Below are 12,650 nucleotides of genomic sequence, written 5' to 3' on the forward strand. Positions count from 1 at the left end.
GACTTCTATGAAGTTGTTAAAAAGAATGAAGTAGATTTGTATGGGCTGATTTGGAAAGATGAGCGTTCTATATTGTTAATGCCAAGAAGAGGTTGTAATACAGGATAACATGATCCCAGTTTTGGCAAAAAACTAAGAGAAGAATAAAGAGAGAGATCTGGTATACACATCATTTCTGCTGATGATAGTTTCCCCTGGGCGGTAGGAATGGGGAGTCACAAGCAAACTGGAAAGATTTTCCCTTTGTATGTTGCTGTATGATTCGCATGTTTTTCCACAGGCACACACTCCTTTTGAAATTAAAAGAAGATATATAGATACATATATATATTATATTATATATAATACATATATATAAATATATTATATTATATATAATACATATATAAAAATATATTATATTATATATAATACATATATATAAATATATATTAAAAAATAATTAATGAAAATCTTTAAAGGGCTCCAGGGCAAAGAGCAGCAAAGATTGCTTGCCGATAGCTCAGGAAGAGTCAAGTCTCAAAGAACACGTGAGATTGTTCTCCAAGATGTGGAAGAGGGTGATGTGGGGGGTGGAGGGAGGGAGAGGAGGGCCATTCGCACTGGCCTCAATCCAAAGAAGACTGCGAGCTGCAAGGGCACTTCCAACGACATGTTTGTGCAAAGGAGCAGCAAGATGTCACAAGAACTGACTGAGATCAAAATGTGAGCAGCGTCTGGGCCCTTGTGAGGATCTCTCAGGGCTGCCGATCTCTCCTGGAACCCATCATCTGGCCATCCCTTAGAGCTATCAGCTCTGCACCCGGTCCTACCGGAGCCAAACCTTGTCCCTGCACACGTGAGCTGGTGTAAGCATCTAACAGAAACAGAAGTCCGTGGTGAGCACCTGGGGAGGGAAGTGACACCAAAGAAAATGAAATGGAGCGAGTGCAGAGAACGGAGAGGTGCCTGGACCTCAAATCCACCCGTAGTCCGGCCCTAGATTCTCCTGCCCAAGTCCTAGCATGAGGAAGGGGTAAAGAATGGAAATGGCTGGGGTGCTGGTGGTATTCTGTGCCTTAATCTGGAAGCGGGTCACGTGGGTGTGGTCAGCTTGAGAAAAGTTGGCAGCTGGACACCTAGGATATGTGCATGTTTATGTTATACTTCAATGGAAATTATTTATAAAATAAATAAAATAGAAAGAGATGTATAAATTGGAACACAGAGAGAGAGAGAGAGAGAGAGAGACGACAGGACCAAGGAGGTAGGATTCTTTACAACCCAGGAGAACAAAAGGAGAGGAACTTCTTGTTTATTCAGAGTATCCTGAGGGTCCCAGTGTCAGGGGAGGCCACAGTGACGGCGGTGCCCTGGAGCCACATTTGGATTTACAGATGCAGCTGTAGAGACAGACGCAGACAGAGGTTTAGACACATGGGGGTTGTACTCATACAGTTCACGTTGGTAAAAAAAAGTTCTGAAAGGTCACATACTCAACTAAGGACAGTGGTTAATTATCCAGAGTGAGTCATTTTCATGTTGTGCTTCGTTTATTTCCTCATCATTTGGTTACTTTTACAACAAACTCGTTTTAGAAATTACAGTCTTGTAAGGTATGTTCTCTTCCTTCTTGTTGACAGCCTTGTAGAGCCTTTAAAGTGTAGTATTGTCCCCATGACATTTTCTCTGACTTCTTGGTCCAGATCTTCTGGAGGCTGTCACCCTCCACCCAGACCACTTGTCCCAGAATCGCCTGGGGGATGGCCCATATTCTTGGACTGCCCCTCCCAGATTTTCTGAGGTAGAATTCCTGGGGCCCAGACTGTGAGCCCCGGGAGAGAAACAATTACATCCAATTCAACTCGGTTCCCTCAGAGTCAGACACAGGACCACAACATGAGGCCGTCAATAAATACGTGCTGAATGAATGAATGAATGAATCAATCAAACAAACAAACAATCTCGATCATCACCCAACCATCCCAAGGATGAGACTTTCCCGGCGGGCCCAGTGTAGGCACACTTCTGGGCTTGGTTCAGGTATGTTTCTGTCACTCTGAGAAACTGTCACCTGTGGTCTCATGCTGCTCTGGGTACAGACAAGCCAGACTTGGCAAGACAAATGGGGAAACCCCAAAAGCCAGTGGAGTCACCAGAGGAGTGACCCAGTTACCCAGATTATGGGACTCAGTTTCCGTAAGTTGGGCTCTCTCTTCATCAACCTTAAAGGGACCGTGGCATAAACCGAAGACTTCTCAGTTCTCAAAGTGCAGGATCCCGAGACCAGCAAGGCCAACCTCCTAATGATACAGAAGCCTGCACCGTGGGGCCAGCGATCTGGCTTCAATTTCTGGCTCGCTTTCTAACTGCAGGTTTGGGGTTGGCTCCACCAGAGGCCTCTGTTTGGAAAAGGAGAAATTTATAAAATGAGAAAAACAATACTTAACTTAAAGGGTTGTTGTGTCACATTAGATAATTCATGAAACAAATATTCATTAAGCCTCTACTGTGTTCCTGGCACTGTTCCAAGTGCTAAGGAGACAGCCGCAAACAAAACAGGCAAAAAAAAAAAAAAAATGTGGGGTGCCTGGTGGCTCAGTTAGTTGAGTGTCCAACTCTTGATTTCGGCTCAAGTCATGACCTCATGGTTGGTAAGTTCGAGCCTGCATCAGGCTCTGGCGCTGGGATTCTCTCTCTCTCTCCCTGTCTCTCTCTCTCTCTCTCTCTCTCCCACTCCCCTGCTCATGCATTCTCTTGCTCTCTCTCAAAATAAATAAATAAACTTTTTTAAAAATCCCCTGTCCTTGAGGGGGTTAATTCCTGTGAAGCTGAGTCCCTAGCCCAAAATAACTTCTCCGGAAGGTCGCAGGAGACCTCAGCTCCTGGAGCTAAGAATCAAGACACCAGAGAAGAGGCTAGCAAAGGTCACCTCCAAGATCCTTGGCAACGGCCAACGGGGTAATGTCAATGTCTGATAAATAGAAACTTTAGAATGTGCAACTCTCGGGGCGTCTGGGTGGCTCAGTCAGTTAAGTGTCCAGCTTCAGCTCAGGTCATGATCTCACAGTTGGTGGGTTCGAGCCCCATATCAGGCTCTCTGCTGTCAGCACAGGGCCCACTTTGGATCCTCTGTCCCTCTCTCTCTCTCTCTCTCTCTCTCTCTCCCTGCCCTCCCCTGCTCTCTCTCTCTCTCTCTCTCTGTGTCTCTCTCAAAAATAAACATTAAAAAAAATTTTTTTTTAGTGTGCAACTGTCTTCTGCTTGGCTCACTCTGGTGGCTCACAGAGGCGGTGCCTCTTAGGGCCCCGGAGAAACAGGAGCTGTGTAAACTGAACACCGGGAGAGAATCAGATGCCAGAATGTGCCCAAGCCGCAGCCGTGCGGGTTCAGCGAACCCCCCTGGCTCCGCTTCTTGGAAATAAGTATCTCCCTTTTGCCAGAAGAAAATAAACTCAAACAGGAAAGCGCTTCCTGATTCAGTGTGTAACTCAGGGCCTCGGAGTGGCGAGCGGGTCTGATTATGTGACCGTGGCTTTCCACGCACCCCAGCACGTGCGGGAAGAAGCAGGGGTTCCTGGAAGAGAGCGAGGCCTGTGTTTGCCCCTGTGGACGGCTGTGTCCGCTCACGTGTACATATGTTCGCGTGTGCCTCTGCGTGCTTATACACACATGCACGGGTGTGTGCGCTCACATGTAGGTTTGTGGGCATTTGTGCCTCTGTGTGCCTTTGCCTGGACTTCTGAGGATCTGGTTCTGTAACGTCTACGTGCATTCCCGTGAGTGTGGCCGTGGGCACCTTCATGCGTGTGTGTCTGTGCTTGAGGGAGGAGCTGGGGGAGGAGGGACCACAGAGATTCGAGGAGAGGGTGGGGTTCAGAGCCTGCCGGGAAGTGGGGATATGTGCCCGGCAGGGACTTGAAACGTTCCTGTCACTGCCAGGGATGTGGTGAGGAAACAGACCCACAGAGTGTCCCGCCAGGGGTTCCAGAAAGAGCATTCGGGCTCTCTCAGGTCAGGTGGTTGCTCCAGCCTCAGGGAATGAGGCAGCCTCCTGGGGGTACAAAAGCCCAGGGAGGGCTCTGAGGGGCTGTCTGTGGCCCCACCCAGGGGATCCGGCCCTGCCAGTCACCAAGACAAGGACTTGCAGTTGGAAAAGTCACGACACTGCCTGTCAGCCCCTGACTGTGGGAATGGAGACTCTCTGATAGGGGAACCGAGACCGCCCCCAGCTCCCGGGCACCGATGAGGGTGCTCAGGGAAAGAACGAGCACTCTAACCCGGCCTGTCCCCCGGGGCCCTCGTGGCTGGCCATCAGCAGGGAAGCCATGCTGATGACATTGCAGGACCCTGCAAACCACCCAGGGGAGGTGCACTCAGGCCTGAGAGACAAGAAGAAGCTTTTCCTGTAGGAATTGCGATGCCAGGGGCAGGGGGCACCATCCACCGAGGAAAAACGGCTGCCAGGGAAAGAGCCTCTTGAGAGTCATGGCGTGGGGATGATCGAGGACACAGACAGGATCAGTGCTAAGGGGACCGAGAGGTGAGAAAGAACATCCCCCCCCAAGAGAAGGTGCAGGTGGTCGGGACCCTCCCATCTAAGGAAGAGGGCAGAATTTAGAGCAGAGAACACATTTCCACTCAGATGGAGGCAAGGGGCCTGTGACTGCCACCAAGCTGGGAAAGCCTGCAGAGCAGTTCACGAGGACAGTTGCCCCGTGTCCCCAGCTGCGTGTGTTCTGGGGGCTAAGCGGCCCCCAGCCTGTGGCTTCCTCAGATCAGTTTCTTCTGAGAACCTTCCTGAGCCTCCAGCACCTGCTCCCCAGCCAAGCCCGTGAGCTTCGTGAGGAGGAAGGGTCTGCCCACCTTCGGTCCCTAAGCTCAAGCATGTAGAACGAGGCCCAGTCCTGAGACAGATGGCTGTCTAACCCCGCCCTGGGATTTTCTGACGGGACTCAGCCTTGGGGTCTATTTTCAAGCTGTCAAGGTGGGTATGTAAAGAGCTGGACACCTGCCCACCTGCAGAGAGGGGCACTCGGTGAGGATGGGGTAAGGACGGGGGCCGTGACTTTTCTGGGAACACTCAGACCACACGAGCCAGCTGAGCCCACTAAGCTGACCCCTCCCCTGCCGACCCAGCCCTCCTGCCAATGCTGTGACCCATCCTCGACCAAGATACCCCTTGCCCTCTGACGGATCGATTCTGTTTTAGGGCCCAGGAAGCCCCCCACGTGTCTGCCTTGGATTCACAGCTTAGATAGAATTGGAACTCAAGCCTTGACCGCAGATGGTCCGGTGCTTCTGTTTCTCCTCTATGTGCGTCCTTTCAGAAAACACCTTAGAGAGCCAGATGCTAGGCACATGGTCATCTTACTCTCACTGCATCCCAATTCCTGTCTCCAGGAAAAGAGAGAGAGAGAGAGACCGTTGTGCCCTGGCACTGAGACCGGCGAAGGGTAGTGAGCATGAATTATGTATCACACAAGCGATAGAGATAAGAGTGGAATGGGGAAAATCATAACCCTATTAATAATGGAAGTGCAGTTTGTAAACTCTCCACCAGGAATAATTTGCATCGCAATATAAACAGGGAGTCTAACACAGAGCAGCTGGCAATGGCACTTCGGTAAAATGTAAAAGCCACCATTTCAAACATTAAAAGTCATGATTAAATTATAAGAATTTGTTCAGCACAACGTACGAGGAGAGGGCATGTGCTCTGACTCCATCTGAGCGCAGGGTCAGCCCTGCCTCCCCACGTCTGCCGGGAGCGTGAACCAAGGGCTTGGGTCCTTGGGACCCTGGTGGTTATCATTACCATTAGGACCTGCTGCTGGGGTTAGGGCTGTCTGTGAACACCATTCGGAGCATGCCGCATGTCATCATTCGTTAATTCTTTTTTTTTTTTTTTTTTTTTTTGTATGGGTCTTATTTATACAAAATACATACGTATTTTACTGAGGCATGAAGCTGATTCATATTGGACTTAAACTCACATTGTCTTCAAATGTGCCAGATGAACACTGTCATCGTGTAACAAAATACCCAGGTAAACGGGGAACTACAGCTAGCCAGCGTGCGGCAAGTCCCCTAGGAAAGAAAGCACGTTATTATAGAATGCAAAGCCAGATTAAGACGCAATTTAACCCAAAACAGTCTACGTAAACGAAATAGATTAATCCTTTAAAAGGAAACCTGCTATGTAACTACACTTTTATGTTTTCAATGCAATTTATTGTCAAATTGGCTAACATACAGTGTGTAAAGCATGCTGTTGGTTTGCCGGGTAGGTCCTCGTGGGTCATCGCTTCCATGCAACCCCCAGTGCTCATCCCAGGCCGCTATGGCATCTCCGTTTGGAAAACGAGAAAACTGAGGTCCGTGGGGGTTAAATGGCTCGTGTTGGGCCGTGCCGTCGGTACGTCGGGAGTGTTGTGGTGCAGGCACTCTAAGCGATGAGTCATGGGCATCTACCCCCAAAACCAAGAGCTCACCGTTTACACTGTATGTTAGTCAACTTGACAATAATATCAAATTATATCAAAATAAATAAATTATATCAAAAATAAATAAATAAATAAATTGATCGATCGATAGATAAAATTAATAAAAATTAAAACAAACACTCTGATCTCTGAGCCGACCCTCCGCTGCCCCAGTAGCTCTCTGTAGCTACTCAGGTACCTCTCAAACAGGGCTGGCGGGATGGACAATTGGAACCCTCCTTTTAAAATATAATTTGGCAGCACGTTAGGAGCTTGGTCAAGCTTTGATCGAGGTGTTCTCCATTCCTCGGTATCTCTCTGAAAAAAAAAAAAACAACCTGATATCATTCTGATCTTTATTAGCTATTAAGGGATGTCACGACTATTAGCTATGTGTCTATAAAATCTATGGGTAGAGAGGTAATTTTTACTTCCGGGTTATCGTGTGGAAAATGTGGAAACAATTCAAATGTCCGATAATCGTTGAAAAGAGGCACAAGCGATGGTGAACTGCTATGCATCCAAAAGGGGGGGAGTTGATAAAGAATTTATAATAACATGGTGGGGGGGCGGCGCCTGGGAGGCTCAGTCGGTTGAGCGTCTGACTTTGGCTCAGGTCACGATCTCACGGTTCGTGAGTTTGAGCCCCCGCATCAGGCTCTCTGATCTCGGCGCAGGGCCTGTTTCAGATCCTCTGTCCCCCTCTCTCTCCACCCCTCCTCTGCTCATGCTCTTTCTCTCAAAAATGAACAAACATTTTTTAAAAAGAAAAGAAAAAATGTGTAATAACATGGAAAATGCACCTGGTAAGTGAAACAAGCAAGATATAAAAGGTTAGACTCACTATGAACCCACCTGGGTAAAACAATACATAGGAAAACATGGGAATGTACCTGTGTGGTTAATAATCTTCATCCCTTTATGTCGAAAACATGGGAAGTTGCCTTTTCTCATTTCTGTACTTCCAAGCTATTTACAACAAGCATGTTGCTTTTCGAATAGAAAAACTATGCAGACAAATATATGTGTGTACATACGTGCTGTGGTACTTATTAGCATATGGACATTTGAAGGAGCCCTCACCGTCTCACCAACTGTAGACACAAAACAGAATGGGAACAGCCCTCTGTGTCCCCACCTTGTCGTCTCCCTCCCACAAAAATCCCTTGGTTCCCGCCATGCCAGGAGTTTCTCCCCCTCTGTGATCAGCTCTCTCACTAACCTGCTGGCTCAGAGCCTCCCGGGCCAGAGGATCGCACGCTGTCCTCCACACAGGTGGGCAGTGCTCCACCTCTCGGGGCATCACCAGCAGGCGAGCACCTGCCATTGTGTGTCTGCAGAGCTGGAATTTGACAGCCCATGCTTACCACCGGGCAAGCAGTGCGAACAGCTGGAGCTGGCTGTGCCCGCCCCCGGGGTCAAAGGCACTAGCCTGAGAGGTGGTGCCAGCCGGGCACTGCCCACCTGGCCCGCCTGGCCGTGGGACGTCCGGTGAGTCCCCCGGGCTCCCTGTGCTGCGGTCGCCCACCTATAAAATGAGACATTTGGGAACACGTTAAAGCCCTTTTCCTGCCACAAGCCTGTATAAACATAACCTCGTGTAATTGTGAGCCTAATCTCGACGTGAAATATTTTAATGCAGTTCCAGAGCGTTCTGATGCGTGGTAACGTGGGGCACAGCGGCCCGGGGCCAGTTCGGTGGCTGGCTGCAGACCCCGTGAGGGCAGCTGAGCCGGAGCAAGACGGCACAACAGGGTGAGACTGTCGGGAGCCTCGAGCAGGGCAGCTGGGCTCCCGGCCCCCGCACCCGCCAAACTGTTGCCACCTGGAGCTGACTTCTGTTGATGTCCCCGCCCAACATCCTGGGAGAAAGGGAAATTCTAGCAATGGGCGGTCAGGATTCCCCTTGCTGGATGGTGGATTGGCTCTCCGGGACGGGAGAAGCAGTGTGCCACAGGCCTGGGGACCTAGGAGCCCCCCGAACGGCCAGGAGGGCTCAGAGGCTCTGAGCCCAGGTTGGGGGGCTGGGGGTGCTGGCAGCCGACCGCACTCCCCCACTGTCCTCAGCACATTATTGACATTCCAGAGGGGAGAGGCAGAGAATTAATTTCATGCTGACTGCCTCCCCCCACACCCATACCTCCCCTGCCCACACAATCCCCAGCCAAGTCCAAATGAGGGTCTGCGTCTTACACGAAGACAAATGATCACAATTAGGAAAAATGCTTCGGGGCCCCCGCATTCCATTCCTCTCCAGCATCCCAGTGAGGCTGTGATCCCAAGGGCCGGGCACAGTGCATGCAGTCGGTGCTCAGTAAATGCCCGTTGGCTCGGAGCCACGTGGGTGTTCTCTTAGCTCTTCTTCCCTGAGCCTCAACCAAAAGAACCTCCTTCCTTCCACTCCTGACTCCTACCCCTTGTGAATTCACCCCATCCTTTTTAATCCTGTTTGTCAGATCCTAAACGATCGTAAGAAAAATTGGAGATTTTAAAGGTTTTTCTCATCGCTTAACATCAGTCATTCAAATAACTACCTTCGCTGGCTGGCTTCAGAAGGATAAAAGCACAGCCTTTGTGTTTAAGAGCTTTAATACCTGAATTAGAGAGAAAAAGAAATGATAAGGAGTTGTATGGAAAGGATCGAGGGAAAAGAAGTATTTACCAAGCGTCCACAATGTCCCAACACTGTGCCTTGCGTATTATTTCATTTATCCGTAATCATAAGCTCGTGAAGGAAGCATCATTGTCCCCCTGTCACATATAAGGAAACTGAGGCTCAGAGAATTGATGTCACTTACCAAGTATAGATTTCCTTCTCTTTGCCTGGCAATGAGTAAGCTGGACCTTGGACTGGGATAGTCTAGAGCCTTGCTACTCAAACTGCAGTCCACGCACCCAGTACCAGCATCATCTGGGAGCTTGTTAGAAATGCACAATCTCAGGGGCACCGGGGCGGCTCAGTCGGCTAAGCGTCCGACTTCAGCTCAGGTCATGATCTCACGGTTCGTGAGTTCGAGCCCCGAGTCAGGCTGTGTGCCGACGGCTCGGAGGGAGCCTGGAGTCTGCTTCGGATTCTGTGTCTCCCCCTCCCTGCCCCTCCCCGGTTCCCTCTCTCTCTCTCTCTCTCTCAAAAATAAATAAACATTAAAAAAAAAAGAAATGCAGAATCTCAGTCCCATCCCAAACATATTGAATCAGAATCTGCAATTTAAGACACCCTTGGGTGCTCATTTGGAGAAGCCCTGATACAGAGCATGGCTTTCCGTCTTCAGAGTGCATTGGTATCCCCTGGAGGTAACCCCGGTCCAGAGTTCCTGACTCTGACTCTAGCGTAGGACCCTGAGAACCTGCACTTCTAGCTAATGCTAGCTGCGGCTGCCACTCTGGAACCAGGGATCGAATTTTGAGAAGCCAGATCCAGAAACATGCCTCGCAGCTCCAGCCACCACCCTTTCTTCCATGCATTTGACAGGCATGTGTTGAGGTCCTGTTATGTCCCACTTGGCATCCCTGAGAAGCCACTGGGGGCTCAGGCATGAGAGAGAGTCCCGGTTCCAGTTCCAACATAGGAGACAGATACGACAGCAACCAAGCATAGATCGTCCCTATGCGCCAATGGAAGCTGGGTGCTACTGAAACACGAAGGAGGAAGGTGCCAAGGGAGTCTGGGGCTGAGTAGAGGACAGGTTTGCACGTAGGTCACAAATAAGCTGGAGGGTCTCTTTCTTGGAGTCCTTGAGAGGGTAGGGTTGTTTTACCCACAGGGGCGTTACAAACTCAGTGCTCATGGAATTACTCAAGGGCCTCCAAAAATATTAGGACTTTGCAAAATATGGCTCCAGCGGATCAGTAGAAAAAAAATGACAACAAATAAATGTTCACGAAATGCCTGCAAAATACTCCAAATGGCGACTACTGAATGCAGCTCAATTTACATGCTTAATTTGAGATGTGAGTGCGTTTTGAAATGTTTTTGATGGTGCAGGATGGAACCTCCAAAAGCTGGGGACCCTCAAACCTCCGAATACCCTCGGCCTGTCCTGCGGGAGGGAGAGAGCACGTGCTATTAACTCCCTGCTTACCGGCACCTCCCCTCCTGCTGCCTGGCCTGTGAAGGTCTCCCGCTGGCGGTGTCCCAGGGGCTCACGGTGGCAGGAGGCCTGGGGGACTTCCTCACAGCTGCCTTCAGCAGTCTCCTGCTTTCAGTCCAGCCGTGCTCGTGATGGATGCTGTTTGTCACTCGTCACCCAGGGGTCGTGGAGAAAGCTTGCCCAGTTGCCTGTCACAATCCAGGGACAACCATAGGTGCTGACACCTTGTCACAGCATCACCCCGATCTGATTTTATTGGCCTTTACTTGTCACTGCCCACAGAGACGTGAGGAGACATTGGTGGCCAAGAAAGGGGGTCCCAGGAGCCCTGACTCACAGCCCTCTATCTGTGACAGGGAGGTAGTCACAGGAAAGCAGGGAAGTAAAGGCACAGCACTAAAGCCCTGGGCTCCTGGGGCAGTGAGGGCGACTGAGAGAGAAGGAAAGGTCAGGGAAGAAGGTCTGTCCGGATGAGGCACAGAATCGCCCAAATATCCCTGCTTTGGGAAATCAGTTATAAAGAAATAATCAAGCACATGGCCAAAGGTTTCTGTCCCACAATGGGCATTTTGGTGCCATTTAGAAGAATAGAAATTTGCAGGGGCGCCTGGGTGGCTCAGTCAGTTCAACGTCTGACTTCGGCCCAGGTCATGATCGCATGGTTCGTGGGTTCGAGCCCCACGTCGGGCTCTGTGCTGATAGCTCGGAGCCTGGAGCCTGCTTCGGATTCTGTGTCTCCCTCTTTCTCTGACCCTCCCCTGCACACACTCTGTCTCTCTCTCTCTCTCTCTCTCTCTCTCAAAAATAAAGAAACACTAAAAAAGCAAGCATAGAAATTTGGAAATGCCATCAGTGAATGGGCCACCTTGGGCCAGAGGCTAGCTCTACAAGTCTCAGTTGTATCCTCTGTAAAATGGGGGAAACAACAACACTCAATTTATAGATTGGCTGCAAAGATTAAATGAGATAATGCATGGAATGTGCTTCATGCAGTCACCGAGTAAAGGTTCACTACATAGCCACTGCTGACGTTGTATCCAAAACTAATAAAAAATAAACAAATCAGTTACACAAAGGGTAGTGTGCCAAAGAGCGTGAAACACTGCGACCCAAGGTGGTTTTCTTTCCAAAAAGATTTACCGATAAGGGGGACAAACTTACGGTATAATGCACAAAATATTTCCCTGTCTTTTTCTGTATAAAAATGTTCATATTTTATAATGGAACTTCAGGGCTGTGAAGAGGCCGTCTATGGCTGTTTCACTGCTGAGGGCAAGAAATCACGACCGAGGGCAGGAAGGGCCCAGGAAGTCAGGTGGAGGCAGGAAGCAGGTTTTGCCTGAACAGCTGATTTCCACCTCGGACAAACGTTTTCTGGCTCTCCCACACTGATTTAGTCGTGTCTCTGTGTGTGTGTGTGTGTGTGTGTGTGTGTGTGTGTGTGTGTATGTGTGTGTGTGTGTGTGTGTGTGTGTGTGTGTGTGTCTTACAGCACATGGATTCCCCAGTGCAGTATTTCCAATTGTTCTCCGCCACCCAGGGACTTGTTCAAAATGCAGCTTTCAACTCCTGCTGCCTGGCCAGAATCCCCTGGGAGTGAGGACAGGGAGCGTCCTGAACTCTGAATGTGAGACTGAGCCCACAAGGGATTTGTAGGCACAGCGCACAAAGAGTTTGGCAACTTTGCAGGAAGGGAACCTTACCCTGTGCGCTTTCAGTCACCGGTGCCTGACACAGGACCCAGTTCATAAGAGGCTCAACAAAAGATTGTTCCATGAACAGATTAATCTATTAATCGAACGAATACATTCTCCCATCTTTGGGGAAAATTCACACATCCTGAGCTGTCCCGGATCGTTCAGTCCCCAAGGATGGGAACCCAGAACACCCTGTACCTGGCAGTGTCGACGTTCAATCATTTCTTGCGGAGCCAGACTCAGGGACCCCGGCGATGAGCCCCGGATGCAGGAGGATGAACACCCAGTGAGAGTATGGCCAAATCTCACCTTCACAGGAAAAGACCAAAGGAGAAAACAAAACAGGCAACTGTAGCCGCAGCCACCTGTCAAACGTGCGTGGTTCTCCAGTGTTGACA

The 12,650-nt window shown here is 49.8% G+C and overlaps 1 long non-coding RNA gene across 1 annotated transcript; it reads right to left on the bottom strand.

Annotated features, from left to right (window-relative positions):
* Positions 1–1,273: 1,273 nt before the first annotated feature.
* On the bottom strand, positions 1,274–6,980 carry LOC147582733 (uncharacterized). The gene is made up of 2 exons (XR_015248775.1): positions 6,664–6,980; positions 1,274–2,381 (listed from the first exon to the last, which is right to left on the bottom strand). It is a non-coding gene; the product is annotated as an uncharacterized LOC147582733 (long non-coding RNA).
* Positions 6,981–12,650: the final 5,670 nt, after the last annotated feature.

This window comes from Puma concolor, chromosome A3 (assembly GCF_028749965.1).
Source record: "Puma concolor isolate L17-30 chromosome A3, mPumCon1.1.hap2, whole genome shotgun sequence".
NCBI classification, from domain to species: Eukaryota; Metazoa; Chordata; class Mammalia; order Carnivora; family Felidae; genus Puma; species Puma concolor.